The 11,752-nt window shown below is 43.8% G+C and overlaps 1 protein-coding gene across 2 annotated transcripts in view; it reads left to right on the top strand.

Moving 5' to 3' along the window:
- Positions 1-6,736: 6,736 nt before the first annotated feature.
- Positions 6,737-11,752, top strand: part of FYN (FYN proto-oncogene, Src family tyrosine kinase) — a 182,136-nt gene continuing 177,120 nt past the window's right edge. For both annotated transcript variants that reach the window (XM_029945651.1, XM_029945649.1), the window contains exon 1: positions 6,737-6,779. The gene's annotated coding sequence lies outside the window, so the exon portion shown is untranslated. The remainder of the gene's footprint in view (positions 6,780-11,752) is intronic.

Below are 11,752 nucleotides of genomic sequence, written 5' to 3'. Positions count from 1 at the left end.
CTTTCCAAGGACGGTGAGTGGTTTTACACACTATGACATCGTTTCCATGGCAACTAATGTATTTTAGCAAAGAGAGACTGCTAGAAGTAGGCTAAGAAAGACAAATACAGAAATGGCACAGTGTAAAATGTGGGGCAGTGTGTGTTGTAGTAAAGATCTCCACCCACCCCCCAACCCCCTGGACTTCTTGTTTAGGAAAACCTGTGTAACTAGATCTTGACTTCTTCGCTCTTACTAATAAAATTTTTACTGCACGCAATACTGTCTAGTACTTTGTTGACATAATTCCTTTACTTGGTATTTGAGGGTTTTTTTTGTTTACTCTAACATGATGCTCATTGTGTCACCACATAGACGTTTGTGATTTCATCCATTTTTAAGATACGTTATTTTCACCTCCCATTCTCCTGTAGTGACCACCTCACTGCTCTGCTCCCCTTTAGTGCAGTGTTTCTTGAGAGGGTTGTCTACACCACCTGTCTCTACACAGTATTTGTTAAAAAAATCAAAGCCATTCCACTCAGACTTCCACTCCACTGCTTGATCCAGTAGGTCACACCCTTATCCTCTAAGGCTATTACAATGACCTCTTTTGTTTATTTAGAAGCTAACATGTATAATTATACATTTCAAATAATTCTACAAAAAAATTGAAGCCTTATCGTATTAGTGTTATATAAATCCAAGGGATCACATCACTCTGCTTTGCGCATCTGAATGGGCTTGGATTATTTTGTTACATCATAATAAAAACCCCCTCTATGCTCTTAAATAACCCCAAGGGGCAGATAGCGGCCAATTTCCTATTTAATACTAAGAGAAATCAAGGGCTAGATCTTATGACTTAAATAGATAGCAAACCAGTCTATGGGCTGGACTATACCCTTGTTTATTATGTTTTATTAGGCCACATGATGCATTTTAAAAATTAAGTGAACATTTTTAAATTGGGCATTTTTGTATAAAAACTGAGATTTCCTGTTTCTTTGGGGAAAAAAAATTGGAAGGTCTGGCAAAACCAAGCCTGTGTCTTTCATGACAGTGGCCCCGGGGCTCTTCAGCTCACCCAGGCCCCACCTCACCTGCTTCATTCATTTTACCTGCCTGGCCCATGGGTTATTTAATATGTCACCCTTTCTGCACCCCTGTCCCCACCCAGTCACAGAACAAATAAATAACAGAGATAGAACCGATCCAACTGGGGCGCCTGGGTAGCTCAGTTGTTGAGCATCTGACTTTGGCTCAGATCATAATCTCACAGCTTTTGGGCTCGAGCCCCACGTCAGGCTCTGTGCTGACAGCTCAGAGCCTGGAGCCTGCTTCAGATTCTGTGTCTCCATTTTGCTCTGCTCCTTCCCTTCTCACACTCTGTGTGTATTTCTCTCTCAAAAATAAATGGCCATTAAAAAATTTAAAAATTAGATCCAGCTACTTCCTGCCTGGCTGTGGTCCAAAATTCTGTGTTTTAGAGAGTAATTCATAGGTCAGTGGTGAGAGACTTCATTCCATGATGTAGCCTCTCTTTTGTGCCTTACTACTTGAAATAGATCCTGCAATTAATTGTACTAGGTACATTGTTCATATCGAGGGTAGCCCGGCCCCCCACCATTTGCCTCTATGAAAAGTAAGTTGTATGTCCTGTCAGTTGTGACATGCAAGATGGAGGTGCTTTAGTAGAGGTTAACATTTACATAAGCATAGAAATACCGGCCAGAAGGGGAGAGCCCCAACATCATAACAGGGGTTTCAGATTTTCTGAATTTTTCAGTGAGCATATATTACCTTTTCGGTGAGGTGAATAAATGTTTCTATACAAGAAATAAGAATGAAGTTATACGACAACATGTATAGGACATTGGTGGAGCCTCATCATGTCTTTGTAGCATAAGATGCTCACGGGTGACTCCAGCCACCTTTACTGCCCTTTCTCAGACTAGACCCTTTCCTTCAAACTCTTCAGGAGTCTGGACTTGTTACCAACCTTGTCAAGGCCCTTTGCCCCTCACCATTGTAAACATGGGCACGATTGTGTCACTGCACCTTTACCAGGTGGGAGGCAGGTAAGACGGGAGCATAGGTTGTGATTGCTGCCATCTTGAACCTTGTTTGAAGGCTCGTGTGTGGAGGAGGACACAGGAGAGCGAAGTATGGCCAGAGTGAATGGCAAAAGGAAAATACATTTTTCCTGGGGAAACCAGGCAATGAGGAACACCCCACAACATAGGGCCTTGTCTGAGCTGGCTCCTGTCTCCGGGGCCTGCCCCAGCTGTTGGGCACACAGAAGATTGTGGTGACCTTGAGCGTAGATGGTCCCAAACACTGCGCTGCGTGTCTGCGTGCAGCTGTGGAGGCCTCAGGAAGCCCACTGAGAGAGTAGGCCTGTTCCCAGGCTTCAGGCAGGGAGCCAGGGGCCGCCCCTTCCCTGGGGAACATTGAGGAGCTTCTGTGTATGCTCTGTGTGTGCCTGAGCTTTCTTTGGAACTGTGGCAGAGTCTAGCCCTGCCTGGTCTTTTTTGTGCCTTGGAGCCTAAGTTAGTAACCAAAGGAACAGTGCTCCTGTTGACACACTTGATATGGAAGTTTCTGTCAAATGGCCATTTTATCCTGACATCACACCACGTACAGTTCTGAGGTTCTCACTTTAGTTGGACTGAAAAGAGCGATGATCGTTGGAGCAGAAAGAAGGCATTCAGATGTGAATAGACGTGTCGAGTAACATGCAGATGTTTTTTGGCAGGTTGATGAATATTTTAAATCTTTTCCAAGTAATAAAAAGGGTTGAATTGGAGATAGAGAAGATTCTGTGGGAAGGGAAAAGTTTTTTCATTTCTCTCGCAATCTTCCTTTTCTTAAAATTGTGACTTTAAGAACACCAGACAAAAACCAGAACCACGATTTAGGTCTTGGAATTGCCATATCCCTTAAGTCTCCTCCTTCACAGAGGAGTTGTGATTATGACTCTAAGGTATTGAGCCTCAGTTTCCCAGTCACATTTTTTAAGTGAAAAGGAAACACTGGCTAATATTAAAAATAATAACAGAATCTCCAGCTTATATCTTTGTCACTTATTTATAGCTAAAGACGTGAGATGAAATTGAAAGAAACGTCAGGTTCTGGTTATCTGTATGGTATGTGTGGCACGTGGGCACACCCTGCGTTTGTGTTCTCCAGCCCTCCCTCACACACCCCTACCCTACGATCATTGGGCTTAAGTCCACTCCGTTGGTCGGTTCTTCATTAGTCACTCTGTCACCGGCCCTCTTCACCCTTCACCCCTCCATCAGCAGAGCTCACGCCCCCACTGGTCTCAGCGCTGCCCTGGAACAAGGAAGACTAGAACACAGGAACCGTGTAAAGTGCTGTAAGAACACAGAGGACAGGAAATCTAGTTCTGCACAGAAGTGGGACCAGAGGAAAACAGAAAAGGTGATTTTGTCCTGGGCCCTGACAGCTAATTAGGAGAAAACTAAACTTACCCAGCAGAGTTGGTGAGATCAGAATGACAGTGCTTAGTCATGTGCCAGGAAAGTGCTGGGGGCTAATCTATTTTCCTCCCCCTTCCTGGGATAGAGGCGAGTAGAAAAGACACTGGTAAGTGCAGGAGTGTGCCTCTAACAGGTTGACTTCTTAGCTGGCCTCTGCTTCAGTTTCCCACCTTTCTCCTGCCAGCCTACTGCCACTCTCTTAACTCCCTCTCTGCCCTGTATCACTCCTAAGCTTCTAGCCATTCTCTGACCATGTGGCTGACACCCCTTTTGACTCCGTTTATTCCTGTGCCTGCATCGTCCTGCTGTAAGGTGCCTGTGGTGGGTGCCAGGGGGGATGTCCTTGGGGCATTCGGAATGGGGGGAGGGGAAGCAATGGCTGCATCAAGAGAACTCACAGTTGAAGGCTTCTCAGTTTTAGTTTTAGAGTTTCCTCTAAAAACGAAGATCACTGTGTATTCTCCCAAAGATAGAGGATTTGATCTGATCTGAATAGTTGGGAGTAGTTCATTTTTGGCCAGGGCCGTATGCTCTGGCTTCCATTCCTGCAGGCGGTCACACATTTGCAGCATTCATGGATCAGCCTTTTCCGCTTGGGAATCTGGGTCACTTCAGTCATGTTTCTGAAACAAAACATTAGCACTACTTCAGCAGGAAAAATAAAAGCATGGAAAATGCCCTGATGCCCACAAACCGACAATTGAATACAAAGTCAACTATTGGAAATGTCTGTATAACTACGTATACATATCTGTGTATACACACAAACACACACGCACACACGGAAAGAGGGAGGTCTATTTTGCCTTAAGCTTTAACAGCCTAAAACTTGAATCTTCCAAAAATTGAGATTTAGAATAAAGACAAAATAGAATAATTGGTTAAATTTTAAATAAGTTTTTTATGTGAAACATTTAAATAAAAGGTACTTCTATTTCACTTACACATTTGATGACAAAATTTATTTATTCTCAGCTTTGCAGAAGCACACCCTTTAAGACAGACATTCTTCATCCTAGATGAGGTTGCCCTGTGAATTTGGCTTTTTGGCAATTTTATTTCACCAAATCATATCCTCTTTGAAACAAAGGAGCTGATGCCTAAAAATATCTCAGGCTTTGCTTGCTGGGAGGCTTTGAAGTTAAAGCTGTGACATCCTTCTGGTGTATGGCTGAGGATGATGCATATATGTATTGTCTTTGTTAATTAACTCCATCTGTTTCATGAGCCTGAAAAAGAAATTGGATGAAGCTGCATATATGGATAGATGGATAACATTCCTTTTGCAGTAGTGAGCTAGCAACTGCAAAGAGGTTTTCAGTTTTCCTTTTGCTACCAGTTGTGAAAGTGCTGTGAAGCTAAGGCTCATTAAAAAAAAATTTTTTTTTTACATTTATTTATTTATTTTGAGAGAAAGAGTGAGAGCCCAACATGGGGCTTGAAATCGAACTGTGAGATCATGACCTGAGCCAAGATCAAGAGTTAGATGCTTAACCGATGGAGGCACCCAGGCACCCTACTAAGGCTCATTCTTGAAGAGCCTACTGTTGAACTGAGTATCCCGAGCAGTTGCACTCGTGCGTAATGCGTGGGAGAGGTTAAGTCTTGTTACTACCTTGGAAAAGGGTAATGATTCTGCAAGTGCTCTTCTATGGCGGATGCAGGAATCACCCAGCAAATAGAAAAATTCCATTCTGTAAGTCAGAATGACCGCCTTCCCGAACTTCTTTGGGACCTGTTCAAGAATGAAAGTCAGAATTCCACTGTATATTTATTCCCTTTGGTGAAAAGCTCTCATGATTCTGAATTCTTCTTTGCTGGTTATAGGGAAGCTAGTTAACATTTTTAGACAATGGGGATTCCCTTTTTTTTTTTTTTTACACTTTGGCAGTGTTTGCATCCCTAGTGGGTTAGCCAAAGAAAAGGTGTATGTTGCCTCGTGGCATCTCCTTGCTTAGGACAGGACAGCATGTCAGAAGCAAGGAAGAGATGTGGGTTGCTAAGGTCTGGGCTGTGGTGGCATGCTCACTAGCACATTCTCTCCCTCCAACTTCACGCTTGTTCTCATGTGTATCAGCAGTCAGTTCATGATTTGAATACCCATCTGCAGAAGACAATATATGAGTTTCTAATGCTCTTCCCCGTGGTCATTTTTTCTTTCCTTCATTCTGAGTCATCTTCGATTAAACAAAACAAAGATGTTACTGTTAATTATGCATTCTTTCAAACAGTGCAAAAATTCTTGTGTGTGTGTTGGGGGAGGGGATGGTTTTGATGGGGATAGTAATTTAGGATGGCAGTCTTTTATACCATGGACCAGGATGCTAAGAATCATAATGACAAAAAGTGTGAGTCTCTACTAAGATAGGAAAAACTGTTTCTGCTTTTTTATTCACATTCCTCAAACCTTTTACTTTCTGTCCTAACGTATTATCAACATAATTCCATTCAACCATTTTTATTTTCTCTATCATCTTATTAAAACTGAAGCCTTGTTCAAACAGCTAAAATTACAAATAAGTGAGGAACCATAATATTGGCAGGTGGCAGGCAGAGTGCATGAGCAAACTGGAAACCTGCTGTGCTGCTCCTGGCACTCTTAAGATTAATGAAGTGGGCAGGGGGGCCACAGAATCAGCACTCTGCTTTGCCAGGGCTTGGCACAAGGTTCTAAGGTAATCCTGGGGCCCTAGTTCCGTGGACAAGTTGGTGCAGGCTGGTGGGTTGGCGCCTCTCCAGAGGGGAACTCCAGCTGATGAGAAAGAGGGGCCATCCTAAGAAGGCTGTTTTGACAGCGAGGCCCACCCACAATCAGACAGGAAGTGGGGCACATGTGGGCTGGGGGCTAAGGGAAGATTTAAGCCAAGAGGTGAGCTGAATAAGATCTTGGAAGACTCATTTTTTAATGTTTCCCAACTGTGGATGACCTGTAGGCACTCAAAAGGGGTGTGTGTGTGTGTGTGTGTGTGTGTGTGTGTGTGTGTAAGTGTGTGTAAGACCTCCGTCTTTCTCTTTCCTGGTTCTAGAAAGTTAAAATCTCATGTTGGCTTCCTTTGATGGTACTGGGCCAGGGCTTTGCAGTTTCAGACAGGTGTTTGTGGCAACTGTGACATAGCAACAATTGTGTGAACAAGAGAAAAGTTGTGAGCAAATTGATTGCAGCAAATGGAAATTCTATGGTGGTACTTTGTGGGAGGTTTTAGGCAAAGAGCACTCCGTTCTCTTTTGATGTCAATTTTTTTTTTCTTCTACAGTTTTTTGAAGAAGCAGGATGCTGATCTAGATGTGGAAAAAGTAAGTTGACAAGCTTCGCACTGAGAACACATACCTTGTAAATTAGAAAGGGTGTCCCACTAGGACCCTAGACTCAGTCCACTCTGAACTTGAGACTGTGACTCTGAGTCCATAGGTTTTTAAGAGAGGGGTTGAGTTGGACAAAGTCTCAGCCTCGCTTAGATGAATCTACTATTTTTTCCCTTCTCTTAGTTGTAACGCTCGATTTTGATAATTATGGGAACATGTGTTTTAGCTAGAAGATGTGCCTCCTTACCCCAGAAATAGAATGGAAATGGAAATAGAATGGAACAGCTGTCCTGAGGCTGGTAAGCCTTCAGGGCCTGCTGAGGGGTGGGTAGCACTCTGTCATCAGCCTGGTTAAGAAAGGTACCTCTCAGTCCATCCAGGGCTTTTCCCCCCCTCTGAGATGACTGCTGCTTTCTTCTGCCCTAGTTGTATCTTCGAATGACAGTCACTGTGTCACAGGTCATTCTTTCATTTACTTAACAATTTTTTGATGCCCACTGGGTGTTAGACACCATGCTGGAATCTGTTGAGACAAAAATGAATTGGACAGACAAGGACACCAGCAATTATTGTACAGTGTGATACAAAGGTGCAGAAGGGGCTCTGGCTCCAGGAGCACAGAGGGAGGCCAGGCTCTCCAGAAAAGCTCCCCGGTGGAGGGGATGTGTGAAGGAGCCACACGCCCTTTGTTTCTGTAAACACTGGCTGAGTCTTCCGTGCTTGTACTTCTATTGTCTCCCAGAGGCCTTGGGTTTCCAAGAAAGGCTGGGCCGAAACAGGTCTCTCTAGCCACCCGTGGGATCTCTTGCTGCCCTGGTCTCCCCAACCCAATCACATTGCCTTAGGTGTAATTTTGAGCAGTTCTGAGTTACATTCTTCCATTCCCTGGCCACTCAGGGGCTCTCCATTATCTAAGAATGACTTGGGGTTCTCGTTTTGAATGTGTGTGGAAGAGAGGTTCTTCTCCCTGAGCTAGAGCCATTCTGTATGCAGTCAGTGTACCTTTAAGTTGAGGAAGTATACTGACTGAAATCGCATTCTAGAACAATTTTGAGCAACCCTTGACCTCTGATCCATGCTGCCCCCTACCCTCTGTAGAATGGCTTGTAATCTACTTTCAGTTGTGGCTTTTTCAGCTCATACAAACCAAGGTGACTCAGGGAAATTGAAAGGCTCTCTTCTCAGGGCTAGATTGGAGGGGAGCCTTCTTGAAATCCTCGTCTGCTTGGGTTTTGGCTGTGGAAGCCAGGGGCTGGCAAAGGTACTCTGTAAGTAGACTGGGGGGTCAGCACTGTGGCCCTCCTGGGCCACACAGCCTTTGGGTGCCAGGAGCCAGCTCACAAGAGTGCCGTGCAGAGCAATCATAATAGCCAGAACCCTAGAGGGACAGTTTAGGAAATGCCTGGAGCTATTCCTGGTTGTGGGGCTTGCCCTGCCTCATGCCACTCAAGTGGAGGTGAACCCCACCACTGTGAAAGTAGGGAGGTCCAGCGAATGGCGAGGCGGGTCTGTTCTGTTCACAGTGCATCCCAAAGCCAGGCACACAAGAGCACTCAGTAAATGGGGTGGAGAGCCCCGAGCGGGATGAATTAGGTTCTCGCTTTGGTTCTGCTATTCACTTGGTCTAAGACTGTAGGCAAATCTTTTCTCCCAGGTGAGCCTCAGTTTTCTCATAGTAACATGGTCCCTTCTCCAGGATCAAGTAAAATTCTTCATTTTTTAACTTAAAAACACAAACCACACATATCCGTTTTCTGACTTGGGCTTTGTACCAAAAAGAATGAAGGGCTGTTAGCCACAAGTCTGAAGGATGCTTAATAAGGGCTGGGAGCTCCTGGAAGGCACAGCCTTGTCTGTTGGATGTACCCTCAGGTACAACACTGGCAGCAGTGAGTATCTGATGAAGGAGCGAACAGTGCCATGTGGGCTGGGTGTTTGTAAGTACTACTGGAATTCAGAAAGAGAGAAGCTGAAAGTGGGCTGGGAAATGCTTCTTGGACTATGTGAATCTGAGCTGCCTGGGAAGGACTCTCTGCCTGTTGTACCCTCTCGGTCACGTAGTTAATGACCTGGAAAACACTTAACCACCTTAGGGGAGTTCACTGATTTAAAAGTTCTGATTCAAAAGCTCCGATTCCAGAGTTTTTTCTAATGCTGGTAGAAGGCTGCTGAGCACAGATGTATAAACTGTTCTTTTTTTTGTGTTTTTGTATCTGCCAAAAAGAATCTAGAATAGGGTATACCTCCATTGTATAATTAAGTGATATCTGCTGGCCAACCCAAGAAAGAAAAATTACAGAAGTCACAGTGTGGTTTTTGTTTTCTAAATGGATTTTTGAGTTTTCTCTTTCAGTTGAACATTTTTGTGAAAAAAGAACTACAAATGGAAAATAAGCTTTATCTTGAGGTGTCAAAGCTCAAAGATAAATCAACATGAATTCTGTAGTTATTAATTATTATCTAGTTTATTGAGTGTTTGCTACATAGTGAGTGTTTCCTATGTGTCTCACTTGACCATTACAGCACTCTCATGAGGCAGCCCTGCCCCTCACCATGAGTTCCTTGAAGCACCGTGGTAGTAGCAAGGGTTCTAATCATATCTGTCTGGTTCCAGAGCTTTCTCTTTCTCATATCCCACCTTACCTTGGAATTGATACTATTTGAGACCATATATTTGTGTGACCTCTTTTTAAAAAGTTTTAGGAGTAAGTAACAAAAAAAGCAATGTTCCCTTCTAGAGAAGTCTTCCGTGACATTCCGTCCCAACCTATACGGGGCTGCCCTGCCACCATGCACTTCTTCCTAGCTATTGTTGTATAGGTATTTGTGCAGTAACCATCTGGCATCTGTGTTCTATTGAGCTGTTAAGTTCTGTCAGGTATGAATCCTTACATGTGCCAAGCCTAATGCCTGGCTTCTAGAATGCCCTCTTAAAATGTTGACTACAGTCATGAGCAAATGACACATAACCAAATTAGGGGGTGATAAGAGTCCATGAAAGCCATGTTGGTAAGTAGCAGAGTAAATAAATTTTACTTACTGTGTATTTCAGAAATCATGTTTCTCTTCCGCATCTCTAGGTTTTGTCTTGGAAGCCATGCTTGTTAATAGCATTATACAGAGATAAGACAATCATTCCCTGGCTTTCTCTGCAAAAATACAAAGTTTCAAGCAGACAAATGAATAGATAGTTCTTAAGAATGAAGTCTCTGTGCAAGCAAAGAGAGTTAAAAGATAAAAGAGGGAGGAGCAGTAAGGGCACAAGGAAACAGTAATACTGTTTTTGTTTTTGCAGAGAATCTTCTTGAGTTATTACACTTCCAAGTTTGGTTTACATAAATCACTGATATAAATATATAGTGTTATCTTCTAAATGTAAAACCAATATTCAACTGAATTTTAAAGAATGGGTAATCAGGTTATGTCAGAAGGACAACAATGTGCTTTTTAAAAAAGCAAAACTGGTTAAATTGGCTTATCTTTTTTGGTAATTTAAATCATGATTTAAATGGATTTGATTAAAGTAACATCTACTTTAGTCATAGTGACTTTCAAAGGGCTAAGGAGAGAGGTTTGATTTCCATGTATCCTACATGGCCTTTGTCCTGAATGATTGAAAGTATTTGGCACTTGGGGCGCCTGGGTGGCTCAGTCAGTTGAGCATCTGACTTCAGCTCAGGTCATGATCTCGTGGTTCATGGGTTAGAGCACCACATCGGACTCTGTGCTGACAGCTCAGAGCCTGGGACCTGTTTCGGATTCGGTGGCTCCCTCTCTCTATCCCTCCTCTGCTTACACTTTGTCTCTCTCTGTCTCTCAAAAATGAGTAAACATTAAAAACATTTTAAAAAAGAAAGTATTTGGCACGTGCCTTGAGAGAGACCTATCCTTTCTGTAGTTTCAGTGAGACCAAGAATTCCTGTATTGCTATTCATTCCGCTGTTTGCAGGGTTTAGATAACTGCCCTCAGGCCACAAATATGGCCACGAGTACTGCTGTCTGCTTGATAGGGAGGCCTCCCCAAGTAAAACTGTCATGGGAAAGAAAAGACAATAAAATGCACTCCTCAGTAAACTCCTTGAAATGTATTTATCTGTAAGTGTAGAATGCACATAGAAGTTGCTCCATTTTTCAATGTTTCTTTTGTTTTAATAATTCCCAAGAGAAATGATAACAATATCCTAGGTTCTTATTGTGGAGCTGATACTTTTTGTGAAAAGAAAAAAAATGTGATTGTAAACAATTGAGAGTTCAAAATTTGAGACCGCATCTGGAACCAAGCTTTAAAGCCTTGTGTATGCAATTCCTGCATAGCTGGTTGAGAAGTGGAAAGATTAATTGACACAAGATTTTTCCTTTAGTAGGAGGAATAGAACTTCCAGGGGCCAGTAGGTCAGCAGTGCTTGCGTGGCATGTCCCAAGGCTTGAGAATGCTAGTGGCTGGGAAGGCACAAGGCTGTGTCTTCTGGAAGAATATACATGTGCTGGGGAGCTGTCAGGGTGTAGCATCTCACTGTGCATGGTTGCTCTAAGAAGGTAGAAAGATTAAGAGGAAGAGGGAAGAACAGCCATAAGGAGAACTCCCCACCCTCTGTAGAAGCCAGTGCTTCCTGAGTGGAGTGGGAGGGCTCCCTAAGTGGGTGTGGGGACCAGAGAGGGCAGCCCAGGTGTGCGGATGGGATTGCCCCTTCGGCCTTCTCTGATCCACACTCTTAGGGTTGTCAGCCCCAGGGCCTACAGGATGCCCAGGTGGCGCCCGTTCTCCACACCCTGCCCCAGCCTCCACACAGATGACCCATTCTCTTGGAGACCTGGCATGGGAAAAGACCAGCCTCTCTATCCCTGAGTAAAGGCTGGGCTTCACATAGCCTGCTTTCCTGGCAACCAGGGATCCGGAAAAGGGAATGGCTTGGATGGGAGGGACAGTGTTGTTTGGGAGGGAGGAACATCCACTGTTTTAGGTT

The sequence above is a fragment of the Suricata suricatta genome, chromosome 7 (genome assembly GCF_006229205.1).
Source record: "Suricata suricatta isolate VVHF042 chromosome 7, meerkat_22Aug2017_6uvM2_HiC, whole genome shotgun sequence".
NCBI lineage: Eukaryota > Metazoa > Chordata > Mammalia > Carnivora > Herpestidae > Suricata > Suricata suricatta.
The sequence above is the reverse complement of the archived record's forward strand: the minus strand, read 5'-3'. Positions and strand labels throughout refer to the sequence as shown.